The sequence below is a fragment of the Lithobates pipiens genome, unplaced genomic scaffold, assembly GCF_037356315.1.
Source record: "Lithobates pipiens isolate NorthernLeopardFrog02 unplaced genomic scaffold, aLitPip1_a1.2 Scaffold_18, whole genome shotgun sequence".
Lineage (NCBI taxonomy): Eukaryota > Metazoa > Chordata > Amphibia > Anura > Ranidae > Lithobates > Lithobates pipiens.
The window spans coordinates 478,947,577-478,974,889 of NW_027507758.1; the positions used below are offsets into that span (position 1 = coordinate 478,947,577).

The 27,313-nt window shown below is 43.8% G+C and overlaps 24 non-coding genes across 24 annotated transcripts; all 24 read right to left on the reverse strand.

Moving 5' to 3' along the window:
• Positions 1-166: 166 nt before the first annotated feature.
• Positions 167-239, reverse strand: TRNAF-GAA (transfer RNA phenylalanine (anticodon GAA)). Its single transcript has one exon. It is a non-coding gene; the product is annotated as a tRNA-Phe (tRNA).
• Positions 240-508: 269 nt separating this feature from the next.
• On the reverse strand, positions 509-581 carry TRNAF-GAA (transfer RNA phenylalanine (anticodon GAA)). The gene has a single exon. It is a non-coding gene; the product is annotated as a tRNA-Phe (tRNA).
• Positions 582-1,200: 619 nt separating this feature from the next.
• Positions 1,201-1,273, reverse strand: TRNAF-GAA (transfer RNA phenylalanine (anticodon GAA)). Its single transcript has one exon. It is a non-coding gene; the product is annotated as a tRNA-Phe (tRNA).
• Positions 1,274-1,542: 269 nt separating this feature from the next.
• TRNAF-GAA (transfer RNA phenylalanine (anticodon GAA)) lies at positions 1,543-1,615 on the reverse strand. Its single transcript has one exon. It is a non-coding gene; the product is annotated as a tRNA-Phe (tRNA).
• Positions 1,616-2,576: 961 nt separating this feature from the next.
• Positions 2,577-2,649, reverse strand: TRNAF-GAA (transfer RNA phenylalanine (anticodon GAA)). Its single transcript has one exon. It is a non-coding gene; the product is annotated as a tRNA-Phe (tRNA).
• A 269-nt stretch (positions 2,650-2,918) lies between these two features.
• On the reverse strand, positions 2,919-2,991 carry TRNAF-GAA (transfer RNA phenylalanine (anticodon GAA)). The gene has a single exon. It is a non-coding gene; the product is annotated as a tRNA-Phe (tRNA).
• A 949-nt stretch (positions 2,992-3,940) lies between these two features.
• TRNAF-GAA (transfer RNA phenylalanine (anticodon GAA)) lies at positions 3,941-4,013 on the reverse strand. Its single transcript has one exon. It is a non-coding gene; the product is annotated as a tRNA-Phe (tRNA).
• Positions 4,014-4,974: 961 nt separating this feature from the next.
• Positions 4,975-5,047, reverse strand: TRNAF-GAA (transfer RNA phenylalanine (anticodon GAA)). Its single transcript has one exon. It is a non-coding gene; the product is annotated as a tRNA-Phe (tRNA).
• Positions 5,048-5,666: 619 nt separating this feature from the next.
• Positions 5,667-5,739, reverse strand: TRNAF-GAA (transfer RNA phenylalanine (anticodon GAA)). The gene has a single exon. It is a non-coding gene; the product is annotated as a tRNA-Phe (tRNA).
• Positions 5,740-6,701: 962 nt separating this feature from the next.
• TRNAF-GAA (transfer RNA phenylalanine (anticodon GAA)) lies at positions 6,702-6,774 on the reverse strand. The gene has a single exon. It is a non-coding gene; the product is annotated as a tRNA-Phe (tRNA).
• A 707-nt stretch (positions 6,775-7,481) lies between these two features.
• Positions 7,482-7,554, reverse strand: TRNAF-GAA (transfer RNA phenylalanine (anticodon GAA)). Its single transcript has one exon. It is a non-coding gene; the product is annotated as a tRNA-Phe (tRNA).
• Positions 7,555-8,516: 962 nt separating this feature from the next.
• On the reverse strand, positions 8,517-8,589 carry TRNAF-GAA (transfer RNA phenylalanine (anticodon GAA)). Its single transcript has one exon. It is a non-coding gene; the product is annotated as a tRNA-Phe (tRNA).
• A 1,049-nt stretch (positions 8,590-9,638) lies between these two features.
• TRNAF-GAA (transfer RNA phenylalanine (anticodon GAA)) lies at positions 9,639-9,711 on the reverse strand. The gene has a single exon. It is a non-coding gene; the product is annotated as a tRNA-Phe (tRNA).
• Positions 9,712-12,828: 3,117 nt separating this feature from the next.
• Positions 12,829-12,901, reverse strand: TRNAF-GAA (transfer RNA phenylalanine (anticodon GAA)). Its single transcript has one exon. It is a non-coding gene; the product is annotated as a tRNA-Phe (tRNA).
• Positions 12,902-13,861: 960 nt separating this feature from the next.
• TRNAF-GAA (transfer RNA phenylalanine (anticodon GAA)) lies at positions 13,862-13,934 on the reverse strand. The gene has a single exon. It is a non-coding gene; the product is annotated as a tRNA-Phe (tRNA).
• Positions 13,935-15,231: 1,297 nt separating this feature from the next.
• On the reverse strand, positions 15,232-15,304 carry TRNAF-GAA (transfer RNA phenylalanine (anticodon GAA)). Its single transcript has one exon. It is a non-coding gene; the product is annotated as a tRNA-Phe (tRNA).
• Positions 15,305-17,387: 2,083 nt separating this feature from the next.
• On the reverse strand, positions 17,388-17,460 carry TRNAF-GAA (transfer RNA phenylalanine (anticodon GAA)). The gene has a single exon. It is a non-coding gene; the product is annotated as a tRNA-Phe (tRNA).
• A 1,652-nt stretch (positions 17,461-19,112) lies between these two features.
• Positions 19,113-19,185, reverse strand: TRNAF-GAA (transfer RNA phenylalanine (anticodon GAA)). Its single transcript has one exon. It is a non-coding gene; the product is annotated as a tRNA-Phe (tRNA).
• Positions 19,186-22,200: 3,015 nt separating this feature from the next.
• Positions 22,201-22,273, reverse strand: TRNAF-GAA (transfer RNA phenylalanine (anticodon GAA)). The gene has a single exon. It is a non-coding gene; the product is annotated as a tRNA-Phe (tRNA).
• Positions 22,274-22,533: 260 nt separating this feature from the next.
• TRNAF-GAA (transfer RNA phenylalanine (anticodon GAA)) lies at positions 22,534-22,606 on the reverse strand. The gene has a single exon. It is a non-coding gene; the product is annotated as a tRNA-Phe (tRNA).
• Positions 22,607-23,225: 619 nt separating this feature from the next.
• Positions 23,226-23,298, reverse strand: TRNAF-GAA (transfer RNA phenylalanine (anticodon GAA)). Its single transcript has one exon. It is a non-coding gene; the product is annotated as a tRNA-Phe (tRNA).
• Positions 23,299-23,567: 269 nt separating this feature from the next.
• Positions 23,568-23,640, reverse strand: TRNAF-GAA (transfer RNA phenylalanine (anticodon GAA)). Its single transcript has one exon. It is a non-coding gene; the product is annotated as a tRNA-Phe (tRNA).
• Positions 23,641-25,290: 1,650 nt separating this feature from the next.
• TRNAF-GAA (transfer RNA phenylalanine (anticodon GAA)) lies at positions 25,291-25,363 on the reverse strand. Its single transcript has one exon. It is a non-coding gene; the product is annotated as a tRNA-Phe (tRNA).
• Positions 25,364-25,629: 266 nt separating this feature from the next.
• On the reverse strand, positions 25,630-25,702 carry TRNAF-GAA (transfer RNA phenylalanine (anticodon GAA)). The gene has a single exon. It is a non-coding gene; the product is annotated as a tRNA-Phe (tRNA).
• Positions 25,703-27,313: the final 1,611 nt, after the last annotated feature.

The following is a 27,313-nucleotide window of genomic DNA, read 5'->3' on the forward strand; positions in this document are numbered from 1 at the left end:
ACTTGTCCTTGCACATTGGCTGAGAAAAGCATAAACTGCGGGATGTTGCACAATTGCGTTTCTGCTGAGCCCCAGACCTTAGTCTGCTCTAAACAACTTTCTCAAACTCCTGCTTGGTCTTCCTTTTCTTGTCAGAAAGCGGTACACCAAAAGGAGCAGGTACAGTTGCCGAAACCCGGGATCGAACCAGGGACCTTTAGATCTTCAGTCTAACGCTCTCCCAACTGAGCTATTTCGGCCTTTTCTGCCTAATCTTGATGACAATTCTGGGGTACCATGTGCTGGTGTGAAGGAATGACAATGACGAGTGACATTTTTATGTCTATGCATTTAGCCGGAAAGGAAAACAGGCAGCAAGATACTTTACTTTGTTCCAGGTGAAACTAAGCAACCACCCTGTTAGGACAACAGGCACATGAGAAGCGAAAGAATCAAACACGCACTGGCCTAATTCATGGGAAAGTCATATAATCAAAGGTAGGGTTATCCCTGTTCAGGATACAACAATTGCCGAAACCCGGGATCGAACCAGGGACCTTTAGATCTTCAGTCTAACGCTCTCCCAACTGAGCTATTTCGGCACTTTAGAAAGCATTTGTCCAGGAGACACGTGGCACCGTGCGTCGACTCGAAGGGGTCATTGAGCCCTTAAAGGAGGTTTATAGTCACAGCATCCACTTTTATTTGATAACATCAGCATTGTACCCACAGTAAAAACAATCGTTATTTTTGACAAGCTTGGTTCAAAAATCTCCTTTCATGTTGTGATTGATGCCTGTCTGCTGGACATCTATTTCCACAACTTCCTAGATTTCCAGCATAGTTTTCAGTTTCTCCCCTGATTTTTACTTTCCGTTTCTAAGGACTACACATCAAAAAAGTCATTTTTCTTTCAAATGCGGCTAGGTCTTGTTCCCACGGCTTTCATTGGTATATTGCAGGTGAAAATGAAACATGCTGGACTTTTCTTCCCAAGGCTCTGCAGAACTATGCGTTGGTGTACAAATGTCCTATGAAGAAGAAGGGATATTTTGACTTGTCCTTGCACATTGGCTGAGAAAAGCATAAACTGCAGGATGTTGCACAATTGCGTTTCTGCTGAGCCCCAGACCTTAGTCTGCTCTAAACAACTTTCTCAAACTCCTGCTTGGTCTTCCTTTTCTTGTCAGAAAGCGGTACACCAAAAGGAGCAGGTACAGTTGCCGAAACCCGGGATCGAACCAGGGACCTTTAGATCTTCAGTCTAACGCTCTCCCAACTGAGCTATTTCGGCCTTTTCTGCCTAATCTTGATGACAATTCTGGGGTACCATGTGCTGGTGTGAAGGAATGACAATGACGAGTGACATTTTTATGTCTATGCATTTATCCGGAAAGGAAAACAGGCAGCAAGATACTTTTCTTTGTTCCAGGTGAAACTAAGCAACCACTCTGTTAGGGCAACAGGCACATGAGAAGCGAAAGAATCAAACACGCACTGGCCTAATTCATGGGAAAGTCATATAATCAAAGGTAGGGTTATCCCTGTTCAGGATACAACAATTGCCGAAACCCGGGATCGAACCAGGGACCTTTAGATCTTCAGTCTAACGCTCTCCCAACTGAGCTATTTCGGCCTTTTCTGCCTAATCTTGATGACAATTCTGGGGTACCATGTGCTGGTGTGAAGGAATGACAATGACGAGTGACATTTTTATGTCTATGCATTTAGCCGGAAAGGAAAACAGGCAGCAAGATACTTTACTTTGTTCCAGGTGAAACTAAGCAACCACCCTGTTAGGACAACAGGCACATGAGAAGCGAAAGAATCAAACACGCACTGGCCTAATTCATGGGAAAGTCATATAATCAAAGGTAGGGTTATCCCTGTTCAGGATACAACAATTGCCGAAACCCGGGATCGAACCAGGAACCTTTAGATCTTCAGTCTAACGCTCTCCCAACAGAGCTATTTCGGCACTTTAAAAAGCGTTTGTCCAGGAGACACGTGGCACCGTGCGTCGACTCGAAGGGGTCATTGAGCCCTTAAAGGAGGTTTATAGTCACAGCATCCACTTTTATTTGATAACATCAGCATTGTACCCACAGTAAAAACAATAGTTATTTTTGACAAGCTCGGTTCAAAAATCTCCTTTCATGTTGTGATTGATGCCTGTCTGCTGGCCATCTATTTCCACAACTTCCTAGATTTCCAGCATAGTTTTCAGTTTCTCCCCTGATTTTTACTTTCCGTTTCTAAGGACTACACATCAAAAAAGTCATTTTTCTTTCAAATGCGGCTAGGTCTTGTTCCCACGGCTTTCATTGGTATATTGCAGGTGAAAATGAAACATGCTGGACTTTTCTTCCCAAGGCTCTGCAGAACTATGCGTTGGTGTACAAATGTCCTATGAAGAAGAAGGGATATTTTGACTTGTCCTTGCACATTGGCTGAGAAAAGCATAAAATGCGGGATGTTGCACAATTGCGTTTCTGCTGAGCCCCAGACCTTAGTCTGCTCTAAACAACTTTCTCAAACTCCTGCTTGGTCTTCCTTTTCTTGTCAGAAAGCGGTACACCAAAAGGAGCAGGTACAGTTGCCGAAACCCGGGATCGAACCAGGGACCTTTAGATCTTCAGTCTAACGCTCTCCCAACTGAGCTATTTCGGCCTTTTCTGCCTAATCTTGATGACAATTCTGGGGTACCATGTGCTGGTGTGAAGGAATGACAATGACGAGTGACATTTTTATGTCTATGCATTTAGCCGGAAAGGAAAACAGGCAGCAAGATACTTTACTTTGTTCCAGGTGAAACTAAGCAACCACCCTGTTAGGGCAACAGGCACATGAGAAGCGAAAGAATCAAACACGCACTGGCCTAATTCATGGGAAAGTCATATAATCAAAGGTAGGGTTATCCCTGTTCAGGATACAACAATTGCCGAAACCCGGGATCGAACCAGGGACCTTTAGATCTTCAGTCTAACGCTCTCCCAACTGAGCTATTTCGGCACTTTAAAAAGCGTTTGTCCAGGAGACACGTGGCACCGTGCGTCGACTCGAAGGGGTCATTGAGCCCTTAAAGGAGGTTTATAGTCACAGCATCCACTTTTATTTGATAACATCAGCATTGTACCCACAGTAAAAACAATAGTTATTTTTGACAAGCTCGGTTCAAAAATCTCCTTTCATGTTGTGATTGATGCCTGTCTGCTGGCCATCTATTTCCACAACTTCCTAGATTTCCAGCATAGTTTTCAGTTTCTCCCCTGATTTTTACTTTCCGTTTCTAAGGACTACACATCAAAAAAGTCATTTTTCTTTCAAATGCGGCTAGGTCTTGTTCCCACGGCTTTCATTGGTATATTGCAGGTGAAAATGAAACATGCTGGACTTTTCTTCCCAAGGCTCTGCAGAACTATACGTTGGTGTACAAATGTCCTATGAAGAAGAAGGGATATTTTGACTTGTCCTTGCACATTGGCTGAGAAAAGCATAAACTGCGGGATGTTGCACAATTGCGTTTCTGCTGAGCCCCAGACCTTAGTCTGCTCTAAACAACTTTCTCAAACTCCTGCTTGGTCTTCCTTTTCTTGTCAGAAAGCGGTACACCAAAAGGAGCATGTACAGTTGCCGAAACCCGGGACCTTTAGATCTTCAGTCTAACGCTCTCCCAACTGAGCTATTTCGGCCTTTTCTGCCTAATCTTGATGACAATTCTGGGGTACCATGTGCTGGTGTGAAGGAATGACAATGACGAGTGACATTTTTATGTCTATGCATTTAGCCGGAAAGGAAAACAGGCAGCAAGATACTTTACTTTGTTCCAGGTGAAACTAAGCAACCACCCTGTTAGGGCAACAGGCACATGAGAAGCGAAAGAATCAAACACGCACTGGCCTAATTCATGGGAAAGTCATATAATCAAAGGTAGGGTTATCCCTGTTCAGGATACAACAATTGCCGAAACCCGGGATCGAACCAGGGACCTTTAGATCTTCAGTCTAACGCTCTCCCAACTGAGCTATTTCGGCACTTTAAAAAGCGTTTGTCCAGGAGACACGTGGCACCGTGCGTCGACTCGAAGGGGTCATTGAGCCCTTAAAGGAGGTTTATAGTCACAGCATCCACTTTTATTTGATAACATCAGCATTGTACCCACAGTAAAAACAATAGTTATTTTTGACAAGCTCGGTTCAAAAATCTCCTTTCATGTTGTGATTGATGCCTGTCTGCTGGCCATCTATTTCCACAACTTCCTAGATTTCCAGCATAGTTTTCAGTTTCTCCCCTGATTTTTACTTTCCGTTTCTAAGGACTACACATCAAAAAAGTCATTTTTCTTTCAAATGCGGCTAGGTCTTGTTCCCACGGCTTTCATTGGTATATTGCAGGTGAAAATGAAACATGCTGGACTTTTCTTCCCAAGGCTCTGCAGAACTATGCGTTGGTGTACAAATGTCCTATGAAGAAGAAGGGATATTTTGACTTGTCCTTGCACATTGGCTGAGAAAAGCATAAACTGCGGGATGTTGCACAATTGCGTTTCTGCTGAGCCCCAGACCTTAGTCTGCTCTAAACAACTTTCTCAAACTCCTGCTTGGTCTTCCTTTTCTTGTCAGAAAGCGGTACACCAAAAGGAGCAGGTACAGTTGCCGAAACCCGGGATCGAACCAGGGACCTTGGGATCTTCAGTCTAACGCTCTCCCAACTGAGCTATTTCGGCCTTTTCTGCCTAATCTTGATGAAAATTCTGGGGTACCATGTGCTGGTGTGAAGGAATGACAATGACGAGTGACATTTTTATGTCTATGCATTTAGCCGGAAAGGAAAACAGGCAGCAAGATACTTTACTTTGTTCCAGGTGAAACTAAGCAAGCACCCTGTTAGGGCAACAGGCACATGAGAAGCGAAAGAATCAAACACGCACTGGCCTAACTCATGGGAAAGTCATATAATCAAAGGTAGGGTTATCCCTGTTCAGGATACAACAATTGCCGAAACCCGGGATCGAACCAGGGACCTTTAGATCTTCAGTCTAACGCTCTCCCAACTGAGCTATTTCGGCACTTTAAAAAGCGTTTGTCCAGGAGACACGTGGCACCGTGCGTCGACTCGAAGGGGTCATTGAGCCCTTAAAGGAGGTTTATAGTCACAGCATCCACTTTTATTTGATAACATCAGCATTGTACCCACAGTAAAAACAATAGTTATTTTTGACAAGCTCGGTTCAAAAATCTCCTTTCATGTTGTGATTGATGCCTGTCTGCTGGCCATCTATTTCCACAACTTCCTAGATTTCCAGCATAGTTTTCAGTTTCTCCCCTGATTTTTACTTTCCGTTTCTAAGGACTACACATCAAAAAAGTCATTTTTCTTTCAAATGCGGCTAGGTCTTGTTCCCACGGGTTTCATTGGTATATTGCAGGTGAAAATGAAACATGCTGGACTTTTCTTCCCAAGGCTCTGCAGAACTATGCGTTGGTGTACAAATGTCCTATGAAGAAGAAGGGATATTTTGACTTGTCCTTGCACATTGGCTGAGAAAAGCATAAACTGCGGGATGTTGCACAATTGCGTTTCTGCTGAGCCCCAGACCTTAGTCTGCTCTAAACAACTTTCTCAAACTCCTGCTTGGTCTTCCTTTTCTTGTCAGAAAGCGGTACACCAAAAGGAGCAGGTACAGTTGCCGAAACCCGGGATCGAACCAGGGACCTTTAGATCTTCAGTCTAACGCTCTCCCAACTGAGCTATTTCGGCCTTTTCTGGCTAACCTTGATGACAATTCTGGGGTACCATGTGCTGGTGTGAAGGAATGACAATGACGAGTGACATTTTTATGTCTATGCATTTAGCCGGAAAGGAAAACAGGCAGCAAGATACTTTACTTTGTTCCAGGTGAAACTAAGCAACCACCCTGTTAGGGCAACAGGCACATGAGAAGCGAAAGAATCAAACACGCACTGGCCTAATTCATGGTAAAGTCATATAATCAAAGGTAGAGTTATCCCTGTTCAGAATACAACAATTGCACGAAACCATGGATCGAACCAGGGACCTTTAGATCTTCAGTCTAACGCTCTCCCAACTGAGCCATTTCGGCACTTTAGAAAGCGTTTGTCCAGGAGACACGTGGCACCGTGCGTCGACTCGAAGGGGTCATTGAGCCCTTAACGGAGGTTTATAGTCACAACATCCACTTTTATTTGATAACATCAGCATTGTACCCACAGTAAAAACAATAGTTATTTTTGACAAGCTCGGTTCAAAAATCTCCTTTCATGTTGTGATTGATGCCTGTCTGCTGGCCATCTATTTCCACAACTTCCTAGATTTCCAGCATAGTTTTCAGTTTCTCCCCTGATTTTTACTTTCCGTTTCTAAGGACTACACATCAAAAAAGTCATTTTTCTTTCAAATGCGGCTAGGTCTTGTTCCCACGGCTTTCATTGGTATATTGCAGGTGAAAATGAAACATGCTGGACTTTTCTTCCCAAGGCTCTGCAGAACTATGCGTTGGTGTACAAATGTCCTATGAAGAAGAAGGGATATTTTGACTTGTCCTTGCACATTGGCTGAGAAAAGCATAAACTGCGGGATGTTGCACAATTGCGTTTCTGCTGAGCCCCAGACCTTAGTCTGCTCTAAACAACTTTCTCAAACTCCTGCTTGGTCTTCCTTTTCTTGTCAGAAAGCGGTACACCAAAATGAGCAGGTACAGTTGCCGAAACCCGGGATCGAACCAGGGACCTTTAGATCTTCAGTCTAACGCTCTCCCAACTGAGCTATTTCGGCACTTTAGAAAGCGTTTGTCCAGGAGACACGTGGCACCCGGGACCTTTAGATCTTCAGTCTAACGCTCTCCCAACTGAGCTATTTCGGCACTTTAAAAAGCGTTTGTCCAGGAGACACGTGGCACCGTGCGTCGACTTGAAGGGGTCATTGAGCCCTTAAAGGAGGTTTATAGTCACAGCATCCACTTTTATTTGATAACATCAGCATTGTACCCACAGTAAAAACAAAAGTTATTTTTGACAAGCTCGGTTCAAAAATCTCCTTTCATGTTGTGATTGATGCCTGTCTGCTGGCCATCTATTTCCACAACTTCCTAGATTTCCAGCATAGTTTTCAGTTTCTCCCCTGATTTTTACTTTCCGTTTCTAAGGACTACACATCAAAAAAGTCATTTTTCTTTCAAATGCGGCTAGGTCTTGTTCCCACGGCTTTCATTGGTATATTGCAGGTGAAAATGAAACATGCTGGACTTTTCTTCCCAAGGCTCTGCAGAACTATGCGTTGGTGTACAAATGTCCTATGAAGAAGAAGGGATATTTTGACTTGTCCTTGCACATTGGCTGAGAAAAGCATAAACTGCGGGATGTTGCACAATTGCGTTTCTGCTGAGCCCCAGACCTTAGTCTGCTCTAAACAACTTTCTCAAACTCCTGCTTGGTCTTCCTTTTCTTGTCAGAAAGCGGTACACCAAAAGGAGCAGGTACAGTTGCCGAAACCCGGGATCGAACCAGGGACCTTTAGATCTTCAGTCTAACGCTCTCCCAACTGAGCTATTTCGGCCTTTACTGCCTAATCTTGATGACAATTCTGGGGTACCATGTGCTGGTGTGAAGGAATGACAATGACGAGTGACATTTTTATGTCTATGCATTTAGCCGGAAAGGAAAACAGGCAGCAAGATACTTTACTTTGTTCCAGGTGAAACTAAGCAACCACCCTGTTAGGGCAACAGGCACATGAGTAGCGAAAGAATCAAACACGCTCTGGCCTAATTCATGGGAAAGTCATATAATCAAAGGTAGGGTTATCCCTGTTCAGGATACAACAATTGCCGAAACCCGGGAATCGAACCAGGGACCTTTAGATCTTCAGTCTAACTCTCTCCCAACTGAGCTATTTCGGCACTTTAGAAAGCGTTTGTCCAGGAGCCACGTGGCACCGTGCGTTGACTCGAAGGGGTCATTGAGCCCTTAAAGGAGGTTTATAGTCACAGCATCCACTTTTATTTGATAACATCAGCATTGTACCCACAGTAAAAACAATAGTTATTTTTGACAAGCTCGGTTCAAAAATCTCCTTTCATGTTGTGATTGATGCCTGTCTGCTGGCCATCTTTTTCCACAACTTCCTAGATTTCCAGCATAGTTTTCAGTTTCTCCCCTGATTTTTACTTTCCGTTTCTAAGGACTACACATCAAAAAAGTCATTTTTCTTTCAAATGCGGCTAGGTCTTGTTCCCACGGCTTTCATTGGTATATTGCAGGTGAAAATGAAACATGCTGGACTTTTCTTCCCAAGGCTCTGCAGAACTATGCGTTGGTGTACAAATGTCCTATGAAGAAGAAGGGATATTTTGACTTGTCCTTGCACATTGGCTGAGAAAAGCATAAAATGCGGGATGTTGCACAATTGCATTTCTGCTGAGCCCCAGACCTTAGTCTGCTCTAAACAACTTTCTCAAACTCCTGCTTGGTCTTCCTTTTCTTGTCAGAAAGCGGTACACCAAAAGGAGCAGGTACAGTTGCCGAAACCCGGGATCGAACCAGGGACCTTTAGATCTTCAGTCTAACGCTCTCCCAACTGAGCTATTTCGGCCTTTTCTGCCTAATCTTGATGACAATTCTGGGGTACCATGTGCTGGTGTGAAGGAATGACAATGACGAGTGACATTTTTATGTCTATGCATTTAGCCGGAAAGGAAAACAGGCAGCAAGATACTTTACTTTGTTCCAGGTGAAACTAAGCAACCACCCTGTTAGGGCAACAGGCACATGAGTAGCGAAAGAATCAAACACGCACTGGCCTAATTCATGGGAAAGTCATATAATCAAAGGTAGGGTTATCCCTGTTCAGGATACAACAATTGCCGAAACCCGGGATCGAACCAGGGACCTTTAGATCTTCAGTCTAACACTCTCCCAACTGAGCTATTTCGGCACTTTAGAAAGCGTTTGTCCAGGAGACACGTGGCACCCGGGACCTTTAGATCTTCAGTCTAACGCTCTCCCAACTGAGCTATTTCGGCACTTTAAAAAGCGTTTGTCCAGGAGACACGTGGCACCGTGCGTCGACTCGAAGGGGTCATTGAGCCCTTAAAGGAGGTTTATAGTCACAGCATCCACTTTTATTTGATAACATCAGCATTGTACCCACAGTAAAAACAATAGTTATTTTTGACAAGCTCGGTTCAAAAATCTCCTTTCATGTTGTGATTGATGCCTGTCTGCTGGCCATCTATTTCCACAACTTCCTAGATTTCCAGCATAGTTTTCAGTTTCTCCCCTGATTTTTACTTTCCGTTTCTAAGGACTGCACATCAAAAAAGTCATTTTTCTTTCAAATGCGGCTAGGTCTTGTTCCCACGGCTTTCATTGGTATATTGCAGGTGAAAATGAAACATGCTGGACTTTTCTTCCCAAGGCTCTGCAGAACTATGCGTTGGTGTACAAATGTCCTATGAAGAAGAAGGGATATTTTGACTTGTCCTTGCACATTGGCTGAGAAAAGCATAAACTGCAGGATGTTGCACAATTGCGTTTCTGCTGAGCCCCAGACCTTAGTCTGCTCTAAACAACTTTCTCAAACTCCTGCTTGGTCTTCCTTTTCTTGTCAGAAAGCGGTACACCAAAAGGAGCAGGTACAGTTGCCGAAACCCGGGATCGAACCAGGGACCTTTAGATCTTCAGTCTAACGCTCTCCCAACTGAGCTATTTCGGCCTTTTCTGCCTAATCTTGATGACAATTCTGGGGTACCATGTGCTGGTGTGAAGGAATGACAATGACGAGTGACATTTTTATGTCTATGCATTTAGCCGGAAAGGAAAACAGGCAGCAAGATACTTTACTTTGTTCCAGGTGAAACTAAGCAACCACCCTGTTAGGGCAACAGGCACATGAGAAGCGAAAGAATCAAACACGCACTGGCCTAATTCATGGGAAAGTCATATAATCAAAGGTAGGGTTATCCCTGTTCAGGATACAACAATTGCCGAAACCCGGGATTGAACCAGGGACCTTTAGATCTTCAGTCTAACGCTCTCCCAACTGAGCTATTTCGGCACTTTAGAAAGCGTTTGTCCAGGAGACACGTGGCACCGTGCGTCGACCCGAAGGGGTCATTGAGCCCTTAAAGGAGGTTTATAGTCACAGCATCCACTTTTATTTGATAACATCAGCATTGTACCCACAGTAAAAACAATAGTTATTTTTGACAAGCTCGGTTCAAAAATCTCCTTTCATGTTGTGATTGATGCCTGTCTGCTGGCCATCTATTTCCACAACTTCCTAGATTTCCAGCATAGTTTTCAGTTTCTCCCATGATTTTTACTTTCCGTTTCTAAGGACTACACATCAAAAAAGTCATTTTTCTTTCAAATGCGGCTAGGTCTTGTTCCCACGGCTTTCATTGGTATATTGCAGGTGAAAATGAAACATGCTGGACTTTTCTTCCCAAGGCTCTGCAGAACTATGCGTTGGTGTACAAATGTCCTATGAAGAAGAAGGGATATTTTGACTTGTCCTTGCACATTGGCTGAGAAAAGCATAAACTGCGGGATGTTGCACAATTGCGTTTCTGCTGAGCCCCAGACCTTAGTCTGCTCTAAACAACTTTCTCAAACTCCTGCTTGGTCTTCCTTTTCTTGTCAGAAAGCGGTACACCAAAATGAGCAGGTACAGTTGCCGAAACCCGGGATCGAACCAGGGAGCTTTAGATCTTCAGTCTAACGCTCTCCCAACTGAGCTATTTCGGCCTTTTCTGCCTAATCTTGATGACAATTCTGGGGTACCATGTGCTGGTGTGAAGGAATGACAATGACGAGTGACATTTTTATGTCTATGCATTTAGCCGGAAAGGAAAACAGGCAGCAAGATACTTTACTTTGTTCCAGGTGAAACTATGCAACCACCCTGTTAGGGCAACAGGCACATGAGTAGCGAAAGAATCAAACACGCACTGGCCTAATTCATGGGAAAGTCATATAATCAAAGGTAGGGTTATCCCTGTTCAGGATACAACAATTGCCGAAACCCGGGATCGAACCAGGGACCTTTAGATCTTCAGTCTAACACTCTCCCAACTGAGCTATTTCGGCACTTTAGAAAGCGTTTGTCCAGGAGACACGTGGCACCCGGGACCTTTAGATCTTCAGTCTAACGCTCTCCCAACTGAGCTATTTCGGCACTTTAAAAAGCGTTTGTCCAGGAGACACGTGGCACCGCGCGTCGACTCGAAGGGGTCATTGAGCCCTTAAAGGAGGTTTATAGTCACAGCATCCACTTTTATTTGATAACATCAGCATTGTACCCACAGTAAAAACAATAGTTATTTTTGACAAGCTCGGTTCAAAAATCTCCTTTCATGTTGTGATTGATGCCTGTCTGCTGGCCATCTATTTCCACAACTTCCTAGATTTCCAGCATAGTTTTCAGTTTCTCCCCTGATTTTTACTTTCCGTTTCTAAGGACTACACATCAAAAAAGTCATTTTTCTTTCAAATGCGGCTAGGTCTTGTTCCCACGGCTTTCATTGGTATATTGCAGGTGAAAATGAAACATGCTGGACTTTTCTTCCCAAGGCTCTGCAGAACTATGCGTTGGTGTACAAATGTCCTATGAAGAAGAAGGGATATTTTGACTTGTCCTTGCACATTGGCTGAGAAAAGCATAAACTGCAGGATGTTGCACAATTGCGTTTCTGCTGAGCCCCAGACCTTAGTCTGCTCTAAACAACTTTCTCAAACTCCTGCTTGGTCTTCCTTTTCTTGTCAGAAAGCGGTACACCAAAAGGAGCAGGTACAGTTGCCGAAACCCGGGATCGAACCAGGGACCTTTAGATCTTCAGTCTAACGCTCTCCCAGCTAAGCTATTTCGGCCTTTTCTGCCTAACCTTGATGACAATTCTGGGGTACCATGTGCTGGTGTGAAGGAATGACAATGACGAGTGACATTTTTATGTCTATGCATTTAGCCGGAAAGGAAAACAGGCAGCAAGATACTTTACTTTGTTCCAGGTGAAACTAAGCAACCACCCTGTTAGGACAACAGGCACATGAGAAGCGAAAGAATCAAACACGCACTGGCCTAATTCATGGGAAAGTCATATAATCAAAGGTAGGGTTATCTGTGTTCAGGATACAACAATTGCCGAAACCCGGGATCAAACCAGGGACCTTTAGATCTTCAGTCTAATGCTCTCCCAACTGAGCTATTTCGGCACCTTAGAAAACGTTTGTCCAGGAGACACGTGGCACCGTGCGTCGACTCGAAGGGGTCATTGAGCCCTTAACGGAGGTTTATAGTCACAACATCCACTTTTATTTGATAACATCAGCATTGTACCCACAGTAAAAACAATAGTTATTTTTGACAAGCTCGGTTCAAAAATCTCCTTTCATGTTGTGATTGATGCCTGTCTGCTGGCCATCTATTTCCACAACTTCCTAGATTTCCAGCATAGTTTTCAGTTTCTCCCCTGATTTTTACTTTCCGTTTCTAAGGACTACACATCAAAAAAGTCATTTTTCTTTCAAATGCGGCTAGGTCTTGTTCCCACGGCTTTCATTGGTATATTGCAGGTGAAAATGAAACATGCTGGACATTTCTTCCCAAGGCTCTGCAGAACTATGCGTTGGTGTACAAATGTCCTATGAAGAAGAAGGGATATTTTGACTTGTCCTTGCACATTGGCTGAGAAAAGCATAAACTGCGGGATGTTGCACAATTGCGTTTCTGCTGAGCCCCAGACCTTAGTCTGCTCTAAACAACTTTCTCAAACTCCTGCTTGGTCTTCCTTTTCTTGTCAGAAAGCGGTACACCAAAATGAGCAGGTACAGTTGCCGAAACCCGGGATCGAACCAGGGACCTTTAGATCTTCAGTCTAACGCTCTCCCAACTGAGCTATTTCGGCCTTTTCTGCCTAATCTTGATGACAATTCTGGGGTACCATGTGCTGGTGTGAAGGAATGACAATGACGAGTGACATTTTTATGTCTATGCATTTAGCCGGAAAGGAAAACAGGCAGCAAGATACTTTACTTTGTTCCAGGTGAAACTAAGCAACCACCCTGTTAGGGCAACAGGCACATGAGTAGCGAAAGAATCAAACACGCACTGGCCTAATTCATGGGAAAGTCATATAATCAAAGGTAGGGTTATCCCTGTTCAGGATACAACAATTGCCAAAACCCGGGATCGAACCAGGGACCTTTAGATCTTCAGTCTAACGCTCTCCCAACTGAGCTATTTCGGCACTTTAGAAAGCTTTTGTCCAGGAGACACGTGGCACCGTGCGTCGACTCAAAGGATCATTGAGCCCTTAAAGGAGGTTTATAGTCACAGCATCCACTTTTATTTGATAACATCAGCATTGTACCCACAGTAAAAACAATCGTTATTTTTGACAAGCTCGGTTCAAAAATCTCCTTTCATGTTGTGATTGATGCCTGTCTGCTGGCCATCTATTTCCACAACTTCCTAGATTTCCAGCATAGTTTTCAGTTTCTCCCCTGATTTTTACTTTCCGTTTCTAAGGACTACACATCAAAAAAGTCATTTTTCTTTCAAATGCGGCTAGGTCTTGTTCCCACGGCTTTCATTGGTATATTGCAGGTGAAAATGAAACATGCTGGACTTTTCTTCCCAAGGCTCTGCAGAACTATGCGTTGGTGTACAAATGTCCTATGAAGAAGAAGGGATATTTTGACTTGTCCTTGCACATTGGCTGAGAAAAGCATAAACTGCGGGATGTTGCACAATTGCGTTTCTGCTGAGGCCCAGACCTTAGTCTGCTCTAAACAACTTTCTCAAACTCCTGCTTGGTCTTCCTTTTCTTGTCAGAAAGCGGTACACCAAAAGGAGCAGGTACAGTTGCCGAAACCCGGGATCGAACCGGGGACCTTTAGATCTTCAGTCTAACGCTCTCCCAACTGAGCTATTTCGGCCTTTTCTGCCTAATCTTGATGACAATTCTGGGGTACCATGTGCTGGTGTGAAGGAATGACAATGACAAGTGACATTTTTATGTCTATGCATTTAGCCGGAAAGGAAAACAGGCAGCAAGATACTTTACTTTGTTCCAGGTGAAACTAAGCAACCACCCTGTTAGGACAACAGGCACATGAGAAGCGAAAGAATCAAACACGCACTGGCCTAATTCATGGGAAAGTCATATAATCAAAGGTAGGGTTATCCATGTTCAGGATACAACAATTGCCAAAACCCGGGATCGAACCAGGAACCTTTAGATCTTCAGTCTAACGCTCTCCCAACTGAGCTATTTCAGCACTTTAGAAAGCGTTTGTCCAGGAGACACGTGGCACTCGAAGGGGTCATTGAGCCCTTAAAGGAGGTTTATAGTCACAGCATCCACTTTTATTTGATAACATCAGCATTGTACCCACAGTAAAAACAATAGTTATTTTTGACAAGCTCGGTTCAAAAATCTCCTTTCATGTTGTGATTGATGCCTGTCTGCTGGCCATCTATTTCCACAACTTCCTAGATTTCCAGCATAGTTTTCAGTTTCTCCCCTGATTTTTACTTTCCGTTTCTAAGGACTACACATCAAAAAAGTCATTTTTCTTTCAAATGCGGCTAGGTCTTGTTCCCACGGCTTTCATTGGTATATTGCAGGTGAGCACAGCAAAAATGAAACATGCTGGACTTTTCTTCCCAAGGCTCTGCAGAACTATGCGTTGGTGTACAAATGTCCTATGAAGAAGAAGGGATATTTTGACTTGTCCTTGCACATTGGCTGAGAAAAGCATAAACTGCGGGATGTTGCACAATTGCGTTTCTGCTGAGCCCCCTTAGTCTGCTCTAAACAACTTTCTCAAACTCCTGCTTGGTCTTCCTTTTCTTGTCAGAAAGCGGTACACCAAAAGGAGCAGGTACAGTTGCCGAAACCCGGGATCGAACCAGGGACCTTTAGATCTTCAGTCTAACGCGCTCCCAACTGAGCTATTTCGGCCTTTTCTGCCTAACCTTGATGACAATTCTGGGGTACCATGTGCTGGTGTGAAGGAATGACAATGACGAGTGACATTTTTATGTCTATGCATTTAGCCGGAAAGGAAAACAGGCAGCAAGATACTTTACTTTGTTCCAGGTGAAACTAAGCAACCACCCTGTTAGAACAACAGGCACATGAGAAGCGAAAGAATCAAACACGCACTGGCCTTATTCATGGGAAAGTCATATAATCAAAGGTAGGGTTATCCCTGTTCAGGATACAACAATTGCCGAAACCCGGGATCGAACCAGGGACCTTTAGATCTTCAGTCTAACGCTCTCCCAACTGAGCTATTTCGGCACTTTAGAAAGCGTTTGTCCAGGAGACACGTGGCACCGTGCGTCGACCCGAAGGGGTCATTGAGCCCTTAAAGGAGGTTTATAGTCACAGCATCCACTTTTATTTGATAACATCAGCATTGTACCCACAGTAAAAACAATAGTTATTTTTGACAAGCTCGGTTCAAAAATCTCCTTTCATGTTGTGATTGATGCCTGTCTGCTGGCCATCTATTTCCACAACTTCCTAGATTTCCAGCATAGTTTTCAGTTTCTCCCATGATTTTTACTTTCCGTTTCTAAGGACTACACATCAAAAAAGTCATTTTTCTTTCAAATGCGGCTAGGTCTTGTTCCCACGGCTTTCATTGGTATATTGCAGGTGAAAATGAAACATGCTGGACTTTTCTTCCCAAGGCTCTGCAGAACTATGCGTTGGTGTACAAATGTCCTATGAAGAAGAAGGGATATTTTGACTTGTCCTTGCACATTGGCTGAGAAAAGCATAAACTGCGGGATGTTGCACAATTGCGTTTCTGCTGAGCCCCAGACCTTAGTCTGCTCTAAACAACTTTCTCAAACTCCTGCTTGGTCTTCCTTTTCTTGTCAGAAAGCGGTACACCAAAATGAGCAGGTACAGTTGCCGAAACCCGGGATCGAACCAGGGAGCTTTAGATCTTCAGTCTAACGCTCTCCCAACTGAGCTATTTCGGCCTTTTCTGCCTAATCTTGATGACAATTCTGGGGTACCATGTGCTGGTGTGAAGGAATGACAATGACGAGTGACATTTTTATGTCTATGCATTTAGCCGGAAAGGAAAACAGGCAGCAAGATACTTTACTTTGTTCCAGGTGAAACTAAGCAACCACCCTGTTAGGGCAACAGGCACATGAGTAGCGAAAGAATCAAACACGCACTGGCCTAATTCATGGGAAAGTCATATAATCAAAGGTAGGGTTATCCCTGTTCAGGATACAACAATTGCCGAAACCCGGGATCGAACCAGGGACCTTTAGATCTTCAGTCTAACACTCTCCCAACTGAGCTATTTCGGCACTTTAGAAAGCGTTTGTCCAGGAGACACGTGGCACCCGGGACCTTTAGATCTTCAGTCTAACGCTCTCCCAACTGAGCTATTTCGGCACTTTAAAAAGCGTTTGTCCAGGAGACACGTGGCACCGCGCGTCGACTCGAAGGGGTCATTGAGCCCTTAAAGGAGGTTTATAGTCACAGCATCCACTTTTATTTGATAACATCAGCATTGTACCCACAGTAAAAACAATAGTTATTTTTGACAAGCTCGGTTCAAAAATCTCCTTTCATGTTGTGATTGATGCCTGTCTGCTGGCCATCTATTTCCACAACTTCCTAGATTTCCAGCATAGTTTTCAGTTTCTCCCCTGATCTTTACTTTCCGTTTCTAAGGACTACACATCAAAAAAGTCATTTTTCTTTCAAATGCGGCTAGGTCTTGTTCCCACGGCTTTCATTGGTATATTGCAGGTGAAAATGAAACATGCTGGACTTTTCTTCCCAAGGCTCTGCAGAACTATGCGTTGGTGTACAAATGTCCTATGAAGAAGAAGGGATATTTTGACTTGTCCTTGCACATTGGCTGAGAAAAGCATAAACTGCAGGATGTTGCACAATTGCGTTTCTGCTGAGCCCCAGACCTTAGTCTGCTCTAAACAACTTTCTCAAACTCCTGCTTGGTCTTCCTTTTCTTGTCAGAAAGCGGTACACCAAAAGGAGCAGGTACAGTTGCCGAAACCCGGGATCGAACCAGGGACCTTTAGATCTTCAGTCTAACGCTCTCCCAGCTAAGCTATTTCGGCCTTTTCTGCCTAACCTTGATGACAATTCTGGGGTACCATGTGCTGGTGTGAAGGAATGACAATGACGAGTGACATTTTTATGTCTATGCATTTAGCCGGAAAGGAAAACAGGCAGCAAGATACTTTACTTTGTTTCAGGTGAAACTAAGCAACCACCCTGTTAGAACAACAGGCACATGAGAAGCGAAAGAATCAAACACGCACTGGCCTAATTCATGGGAAAGTCATATAATCAAAGGTAGGGTTATCCGTGTTCAGGATACAACAATTGCCGAAACCCGGGATCGAACCAGGGACCTTTAGATCTTCAGTCTAACGCTCTCCCAACTGAGCTATTTCGGCACCTTAGAAAACGTTTGTCCAGGAGACACGTGGCACCGTGCGTCGACTCGAAGGGGTCATTGAGCCCTTAACGGAGGTTTATAGTCACAACATCCACTTTTATTTGATAACATCAGCATTGTACCCACAGTAAAAACAATAGTTATTTTTGACAAGCTCGGTTCAAAAATCTCCTTTCATGTTGTGATTGATGCCTGTCTGCTGGCCATCTATTTCCACAACTTCCTAGATTTCCAGCATAGTTTTCAGTTTCTCCCCTGATTTTTACTTTCCGTTTCTAAGGACTACACATCAAAAAAGTCATTTTTCTTTCAAATGCGGCTAGGTCTTGTTCCCACGGCTTTCATTGGTATATTGCAGGTGAAAATGAAACATGCTGGACATTTCTTCCCAAGGCTCTGCAGAACTATGCGTTGGTGTACAAATGTCCTATGAAGAAGAAGGGATATTTTGACTTGTCCTTGCACATTGGCTGAGAAAAGCATAAACTGCGGGATGTTGCACAATTGCGTTTCTGCTGAGCCCCAGACCTTAGTCTGCTCTAAACAACTTTCTCAAACTCCTGCTTGGTCTTCCTTTTCTTGTCAGAAAGCGGTACACCAAAATGAGCAGGTACAGTTGCCGAAACCCGGGATCGAACCAGGGACCTTTAAATCTTCAGTCTAACGCTCTCCCAACTGAGCTATTTCGGCCTTTTCTGCCTAATCTTGATGACAATTCTGGGGTACCATGTGCTGGTGTGAAGGAATGACAATGACGAGTGACATTTTTATGTCTATGCATTTAGCCGGAAAGGAAAACAGGCAGCAAGATACTTTACTTTGTTCCAGGTGAAACTAAGCAACCACCCTGTTAGGGCAACAGGCACATGAGTAGCGAAAGAATCAAACACGCACTGGCCTAATTCATGGGAAAGTCATATAATCAAAGGTAGGGTTATCCCTGTTCAGGATACAACAATTGCCAAAACCCGGGATCGAACCAGGGACCTTTAGATCTTCAGTCTAACGCTCTCCCAACTGAGCTATTTCGGCACTTTAGAAAGCTTTTGTCCAGGAGACACGTGGCACCGTGCGTCGACTCAAAGGATCATTGAGCCCTTAAAGGAGGTTTATAGTCACAGCATCCACTTTTATTTGATAACATCAGCATTGTACCCACAGTAAAAACAATCGTTATTTTTGACAAGCTCGGTTCAAAAATCTCCTTTCATGTTGTGATTGATGCCTGTCTGCTGGCCATCTATTTCCACAACTTCCTAGATTTCCAGCATAGTTTTCAGTTTCTCCCCTGATTTTTACTTTCCGTTTCTAAGGACTACACATCAAAAAAGTCATTTTTCTTTCAAATGCGGCTAGGTCTTGTTCCCACGGCTTTCATTGGTATATTGCAGGTGAAAATGAAACATGCTGGACTTTTCTTCCCAAGGCTCTGCAGAACTATGCGTTGGTGTACAAATGTCCTATGAAGAAGAAGGGATATTTTGACTTGTCCTTGCACATTGGCTGAGAAAAGCATAAACTGCGGGATGTTGCACAATTGCGTTTCTGCTGAGGCCCAGACCTTAGTCTGCTCTAAACAACTTTCTCAAACTCCTGCTTGGTCTTCCTTTTCTTGTCAGAAAGCGGTACACCAAAAGGAGCAGGTACAGTTGCCGAAACCCGGGATCGAACCGGGGACCTTTAGATCTTCAGTCTAACGCTCTCCCAACTGAGCTATTTCGGCCTTTTCTGCCTAATCTTGATGACAATTCTGGGGTACCATGTGCTGGTGTGAAGGAATGACAATGACAAGTGACATTTTTATGTCCATGCATTTAGCCGGAAAGGAAAACAGGCAGCAAGATACTTTACTTTGTTCCAGGTGAAACTAAGCAACCACCCTGTTAGGACAACAGGCACATGAGAAGCGAAAGAATCAAACACGCACTGGCCTAATTCATGGGAAAGTCATATAATCAAAGGTAGGGTTATCCATGTTCAGGATACAACAATTGCCAAAACCCGGGATCGAACCAGGAACCTTTAGATCTTCAGTCTAACGCTCTCCCAACTGAGCTATTTCAGCACTTTAGAAAGCGTTTGTCCAGGAGACACGTGGCACTCGAAGGGGTCATTGAGCCCTTAAAGGAGGTTTATAGTCACAGCATCCACTTTTATTTGATAACATCAGCATTGTACCCACAGTAAAAACAATAGTTATTTTTGACAAGCTCGGTTCAAAAATCTCCTTTCATGTTGTGATTGATGCCTGTCTGCTGGCCATCTATTTCCACAACTTCCTAGATTTCCAGCATAGTTTTCAGTTTCTCCCCTGATTTTTACTTTCCGTTTCTAAGGACTACACATCAAAAAAGTCATTTTTCTTTCAAATGCGGCTAGGTCTTGTTCCCACGGCTTTCATTGGTATATTGCAGGTGAGCACAGCAAAAATGAAACATGCTGGACTTTTCTTCCCAAGGCTCTGCAGAACTATGCGTTGGTGTACAAATGTCCTATGAAGAAGAAGGGATATTTTGACTTGTCCTTGCACATTGGCTGAGAAAAGCATAAACTGCGGGATGTTGCACAATTGCGTTTCTGCTGAGCCCCAGACCTTAGTCTGCTCTAAACAACTTTCTCAAACTCCTGCTTGGTCTTCCTTTTCTTGTCAGAAAGCGGTACACCAAAAGGAGCAGGTACAGTTGCCGAAACCCGGGATCGAACCAGGGACCTTTAGATCTTCAGTCTAACGCGCTCCCAACTGAGCTATTTCGGCCTTTTCTGCCTAACCTTGATGACAATTCTGGGGTACCATGTGCTGGTGTGAAGGAATGACAATGACGAGTGACATTTTTATGTCTATGCATTTAGCCGGAAAGGAAAACAGGCAGCAAGATACTTTACTTTGTTCCAGGTGAAACTAAGCAACCACCCTGTTAGAACAACAGGCACATGAGAAGCGAAAGAATCAAACACGCACTGGCCTTATTCATGGGAAAGTCATATAATCAAAGGTAGGGTTATCCCTGTTCAGGATACAACAATTGCAGAAACCCGGGATCGAACCAGGGACCTTTAGATCTTCAGTCTAACGCTCTCCCAACTGAGCTATGTCGGCACTTTAGAAAGCATTTGTCCAGGAGACACATGGCACCGTGCGTCGACTCGAAGGGGTCATTGAGCCTTTAAAGGAGGTTTATAGTCACAGCATCCACTTTTATTTGATAACATCAGCATTGTACCCACAGTAAAAACAATAGTTATTTTTGACAAGCTCGGTTCAAAAATCTCCTTTCATGTTGTGATTGATGCCTGTCTGCTGGCCATCTATTTCCACAACTTCCTAGATTTCCAGCATAGTTTTCAGTTTCTCCCCTGATTTTTACTTTCCGTTTCTAAGGACTACACATCAAAAAAGTCATTTTTCTTTCAAATGCGGCTAGGTCTTGTTCCCACGGCTTTCATTGGTATATTGCAGGTGAAAATGAAACATGCTGGACTTTTCTTCCCAAGGCTCTGCAGAACTATGCGTTGGTGTACAAATGTCCTATGAAGAAGAAGGGATATTTTGACTTGTCCTTGCACATTGGCTGAGAAAAGCATAAACTGCGGGATGTTGCACAATTGCGTTTCTGCTGAGCCCCAGACCTTAGTCTGCTCTAAACAACTTTCTCAAACTCCTGCTTGGTCTTCCTTTTCTTGTCAGAAAGCGGTACACCAAAAGGAGCAGGTACAGTTGCCGAAACCCGGGACCTTTAGATCTTCAGTCTAACGCTCTCCCAACTGAGCTATTTCGGCCTTTTCTGCCTAATCTTGATGACAATTCTGGGGTACCATGTGCTGGTGTGAAGGAATGACAATGACGAGTGACATTTTTATGTCTATGCATTTAGCCGGAAAGGAAAACAGGCAGCAAGATACTTTACTTTGTTCCAGGTGAAACTAAGCAACCACCCTGTTAGGACAACAGGCACATGAGAAGCGAAAGAATCAAACACGCACTGGCCTAATTCATGGGAAAGTCATATAATCAAAGGTAGGGTTATCCCTGTTCAGGATACAACAATTGCCGAAACCCAGGATCGAACCAGGGACCTTTAGATCTTCAGTCTAACGCTCTCCCAACTGAGCTATTTTGGCACTTTAGAAAGCGTTTGTCCAGGAGACACGTGGCACCGTGCGTCGACTCGAAGGGGTCATTGAGCCCTTAAAGGAGGTTTATAGTCACAGCATCCACTTTTATTTGATAACATCAGCATTGTACCCACAGTAAAAACAATAGTTATTTTTGACAAGCTCGGTTCAAAAATCTCCTTTCATGTTGTGATTGATGCCTGTCTGCTGGCCATCTATTTCCACAACTTCCTAGATTTCCAGCATAGTTTTCAGTTTCTCCCCTGATTTTTACTTTCCGTTTCTAAGGACTACACATCAAAAAAGTCATTTTTCTTTCAAATGCGGCTAGGTCTTGTTCCCACGGCTTTCATTGGTATATTGCAGGTGAAAATGAAACATGCTGGACTTTTCTTCCCAAGGCTCTGCAGAACTATGCGTTGGTGTACAAATGTCCTATGAAGAAGAAGGGATATTTTGACTTGTCCTTGCACATTGGCTGAGAAAAGCATAAACTGCGGGATGTTGCACAATTGCGTTTCTGCTGAGCCCCAGACCTTAGTCTGCTCTAAACAACTTTCTCAAACTCCTGCTTGGTCTTCCTTTTCTTGTCAGAAAGCGGTACACCAAAAGGAGCAGGTACAGTTGCCGAAACCCGGGATCGAACCAGGGACCTTTAGATCTTCAGTCTAACGCTCTCCCAACTGAGCTATTTCGGCCTAACCTTGATGACAATTCTGGGGTACCATGTGCTGGTGTGAAGGAATGACAATGACGAGTGACATTTTTATGTCTATGCATTTAGCCGGAAAGGAAAACAGGCAGCAAGATACTTTATTTTGTTCCAGGTGAAACTAAGCAACCACCCTGTTAGGGCAACAGGCACATGAGAAGCGAAAGAATCAAACACGCACTGGCCTAATTCATGGGAAAGTCATATAATCAAAGGTAGGGTAATCCCTGTTCAGGATACAACAATTGCCGAAACCCGGGATCGAACCAGGGACCTTTAGATCTTCAGTCTAACGCTCTCCCAACTGAGCTATTTCGGCACTTTAGAAAGCATTTGTCCAGGAGACACGTGGCACCGTGCGTCGACTCGAAGGGGTCATTGAGCCCTTAAAGGAGGTTTATAGTCACAGCATCCACTTTTATTTGATAACATCAGCATTGTACCCACAGTAAAAACAATCGTTATTTTTGACAAGCTCGGTTCAAAAATCTCCTTTCATGTTGTGATTGATGCCTGTCTGCTGGCCATCTATTTCCACAACTTCCTAGATTTCCAGCATAGTTTTCAGTTTCTCCCCTGATTTTTACTTTCCGTTTCTAAGGACTACACATCAAAAAAGTCATTTTTCTTTCAAATGCGGCTAGGTCTTGTTCCCACGGCTTTCATTGGTATATTGCAGGTGAAAATGAAACATGCTGGACTTTTCTTCCCAAGGCTCTGCAGAACTATGCGTTGGTGTACAAATGTCCTATGAAGAAGAAGGGATATTTTGACTTGTCCTTGCACATTGGCTGAGAAAAGCATAAACTGCGGGATGTTGCACAATTGCGTTTCTGCTGAGCCCCAGACCTTAGTCTGCTCTAAACAACTTTCTCAAACTCCTGCTTGGTCTTCCTTTTCTTGTCAGAAAGCGGTACACCAAAAGGAGCAGGTACAGTTGCCGAAACCCGGGATCGAACCAGGGACCTTTAGATCTTCAGTCTAACGCTCTCCCAACTGAGCTATTTCGGCCTTTTCTGCCTAATCTTGATGACAATTCTGGGGTACCATGTGCTGGTGTGAAGGAATGACAATGACGAGTGACATTTTTATGTCTATGCATTTAGCCGGAAAGGAAAACAGGCAGCAAGATACTTTACTTTGTTCCAGGTGAAACTAAGCAACCACCCTGTTAGGGCAACAGGCACATGAGAAGCGAAAGAATCAAACACGCACTGGCCTAATTCATGGGAAAGTCATATAATCAAAGGTAGGGTAATCCCTGTTCAGGATACAACAATTGCCGAAACCCGGGATCGAACCAGGGACCTTTAGATCTTCAGTCTAACGCTCTCCCAACTGAGCTATTTCGGCACTTTAGAAAGCGTTTGTCCAGGAGACACGTGGCACCGTGCGTCGACTCGAAGGGGTCATTGAGCCCTTAAAGGAGGTTTATAGTCACAGCATCCACTTTTATTTGATAACATCAGCATTGTACCCACAGTAAAAACAATAGTTATTTTTGACAAGCTCGGTTCAAAAATCTCCTTTCATGTTGTGATTGATGCCTGTCTGCTGGCCATCTATTTCCACAACTTCCTAGATTTCCAGCATAGTTTTCAGTTTCTCCCCTGATTTTTACTTTCCGTTTCTAAGGACTACACATCAAAAAAGTCATTTTTCTTTCAAATGCGGCTAGGTCTTGTTCCCACGGCTTTCATTGGTATATTGCAGGTGAAAATGAAACATGCTGGACTTTTCTTCCCAAGGCTCTGCAGAACTATGCGTTGGTGTACAAATGTCCTATGAAGAAGAAGGGATATTTTGACTTGTCCTTGCACATTGGCTGAGAAAAGCATAAACTGCGGGATGTTGCACAATTGCGTTTCTGCTGAGCCCCAGACCTTAGTCTGCTCTAAACAACTTTCTCAAACTCCTGCTTGGTCTTCCTTTTCTTGTCAGAAAGCGGTACACCAAAAGGAGCAGGTACAGTTGCCGAAAGCCGGGATCGAACCAGGGACCTTTAGATCTTCAGTCTAACGCTCTCCCAACTGAGCTATTTCGGCCTTTTCTGCCTAATCTTGATGACAATTCTGGGGTACCATGTGCTGGTGTGAAGGAATGACAAAGACAGACATTTTTATGTCTATGCATTTAGCCGGAAAGGAAAACCGGCAGCAAGATACTTTACTTTGTTCCAGGTGAAACTAAGCAACCACCCTGTTAGGACAACAGGCACATGAGAAGCGAAAGAATCAAACACGCACTGGCCTAATTCATGGGAAAGTCATATAATCAAAGGTAGGGTTATCCTTGTTCAGGATACAACAATTGCCGAAATCCGGGATTGAACCAGGGACCTTTAGATCTTCAGTCTAACGCTCTCCCAACTGAGCTATTTCGGCACTTTAGAAAGCATTTGTCCAGGAGACACGTGGCACCGTGCGTCGACTCGAAGGGGTCATTGAGCCCTTAAAGGAGGTTTATAGTCACAGCATCCACTTTTATTTGATAACATCAGCATTGTACCCACAGTAAAAACAATCGTTATTTTTGACAAGCTCGGTTCAAAAATCTCCTTTCATGTTGTGATTGATGCCTGTCTGCTGGCCATCTATTTCCACAACTTCCTAGATTTCCAGCATAGTTTTCAGTTTCTCCCCTGATTTTTACTTTCCGTTTCTAAGGACTACACATCAAAAAAGTCATTTTTCTTTCAAATGCGGCTAGGTCTTGTTCCCACGGCTTTCATTGGTATATTGCAGGTGAAAATGAAACATGCTGGACTTTTCTTCCCAAGGCTCTGCAGAACTATGCGTTGGTGTACAAATGTCCTATGAAGAAGAAGGGATATTTTGACTTGTCCTTGCACATTGGCTGAGAAAAGCATAAACTGCGGGATGTTGCACAATTGCGTTTCTGCTGAGCCCCAGACCTTAGTCTGCTCTAAACAACTTTCTCAAACTCCTGCTTGGTCTTCCTTTTCTTTTCAGAAAGCGGTACACCAAAAGGAGCAGGTACAGTTGCCGAAACCCGGGATCGAACCAGGGACCTTTAGATCTTCAGTCTAACGCTCTCCCAACTGAGCTATTTCGGCCTTTTCTGCCTAACCATGATGACAATTCTGGGGTACCATGTGCTGGTGTGAGGGAATGACAATGACGAGTGACATTTTTATGTCTATGCATTTAGCCGGAAAGGAAAACAGGCAGCAAGATACTTTACTTTGTTCCAGGTGAAACTAAGCAACCACCCTGTTAGGACAACAGGCACAGGAGAAGCGAAAGAATCAAACACGCACTGGCCTAATTCATGGGAAAGTCATATAATCAAAGGTAGGGTTATCCCTGTTCAGGATACAATTGCCGAAACCTGGGATCGAACCAGGGACCTTTAGATCTTCAGTCTAACGCTCTCCCAACTGAGCTATTTCGGCACTTCGGAAAGTGTTTGTCCAGGAGACACGTGGCACCGTGCGTCGACTCGAAGGGGTCATTGAGCCCTTAAAGGAGGTTTATAGTCACAGCATCCACTTTTATTTGATAACATCAGCATTGTACCCACAGTAAAAACAATCGTTATTTTTGACAAGCTCGGTTCAAAAATCTCCTTTCATGTTGTGATTGATGCCTGTCTGCTGGCCATCTATTTCCACAACTTCCTAGATTTCCAGCATAGTTTTCAGTTTCTCCCCTGATTTTTACTTTCCGTTTCTAAGGACTACACATCAAAAAAGTCATTTTTCTTTCAAATGCGGCTAGGTCTTGTTCCCACGGCTTTCATTGGTATATTGCAGGTGAAAATGAAACATGCTGGACTTTTCTTCCCAAGGCTCTGCAGAACTATGCGTTGGTGTACAAATGTCCTATGAAGAAGAAGGGATATTTTGACTTGTCCTTGCACATTGGCTGAGAAAAGCATAAACTGCGGGATGTTGCACAATTGCGTTTCTGCTGAGCCCCAGACCTTAGTCTGCTCTAAACAACTTTCTCAAACTCCTGCTTGGTCTTCCTTTTCTTGTCAGAAAGCGGTACACCAAAAGGAGCAGGTACAGTTGCCGAAAGCCGGGTTTAAACCAGGGACCTTTAGATCTTCATTCTAACGCTCTCCCAACTGAGCTATTTCGGCCTTTTCTGCCTAATCTTGATGACAATTCTGGGGTACCATGTGCTGGTGTGAGGGAATGACAATGACAAGTGACATTTTTATGTCTATGCATTTAGCCGGAAAGGAAAACAGGCAGCAAGATACTTTACTTTGTTCCAGGTGAAACTAAGCAACCACCCTGTTAGGACAACAGGCACATGAGAAGCGAAAGAATCAAACACGCACTGGCCTAATTCATGGGAAAGTCATATAATCAAAGGTAGGGTTATCCCTGTTCAGGATACAATTGCCGAAATCTGGGATCGAACCAGGGACCTTTAGATCTTCAGTCTAACGCTCTCCCAACTGAGCTATTTCGGCACTTCGGAAAGTGTTTGTCCAGGAGACACGTGGCACCGTGCGTCGACTCGAAGGGGTCATTGAGCCCTTAAAGGAGGTTTATAGTCACAGCATCCACTTTTATTTGATAACATCAGCATTGTACCCACAGTAAAAACAATCGTTATTTTTGACAAGCTCGGTTCAAAAATCTCCTTTCATGTTGTGATTGATGCCTGTCTGCTGGCCATCTATTTCCACAACTTCCTAGATTTCCAGCATAGTTTTCAGTTTCTCCCCTGATTTTTACTTTCCGTTTCTAAGGACTACACATCAAAAAAGTCATTTTTCTTTCAAATGCGGCTAGGTCTTGTTCCCACGGCTTTCATTGGTATATTGCAGGTGAAAATGAAACATGCTGGACTTTTCTTCCCAAGGCTCTGCAGAACTATGCGTTGGTGTACAAATGTCCTATGAAGAAGAAGGGATATTTTGACTTGTCCTTGCACATTGGCTGAGAAAAGCATAAACTGCGGGATGTTGCACAATTGCGTTTCTGCTGAGCCCCAGACCTTAGTCTGCTCTAAACAACTTTCTCAAACTCCTGCTTGGTCTTCCTTTT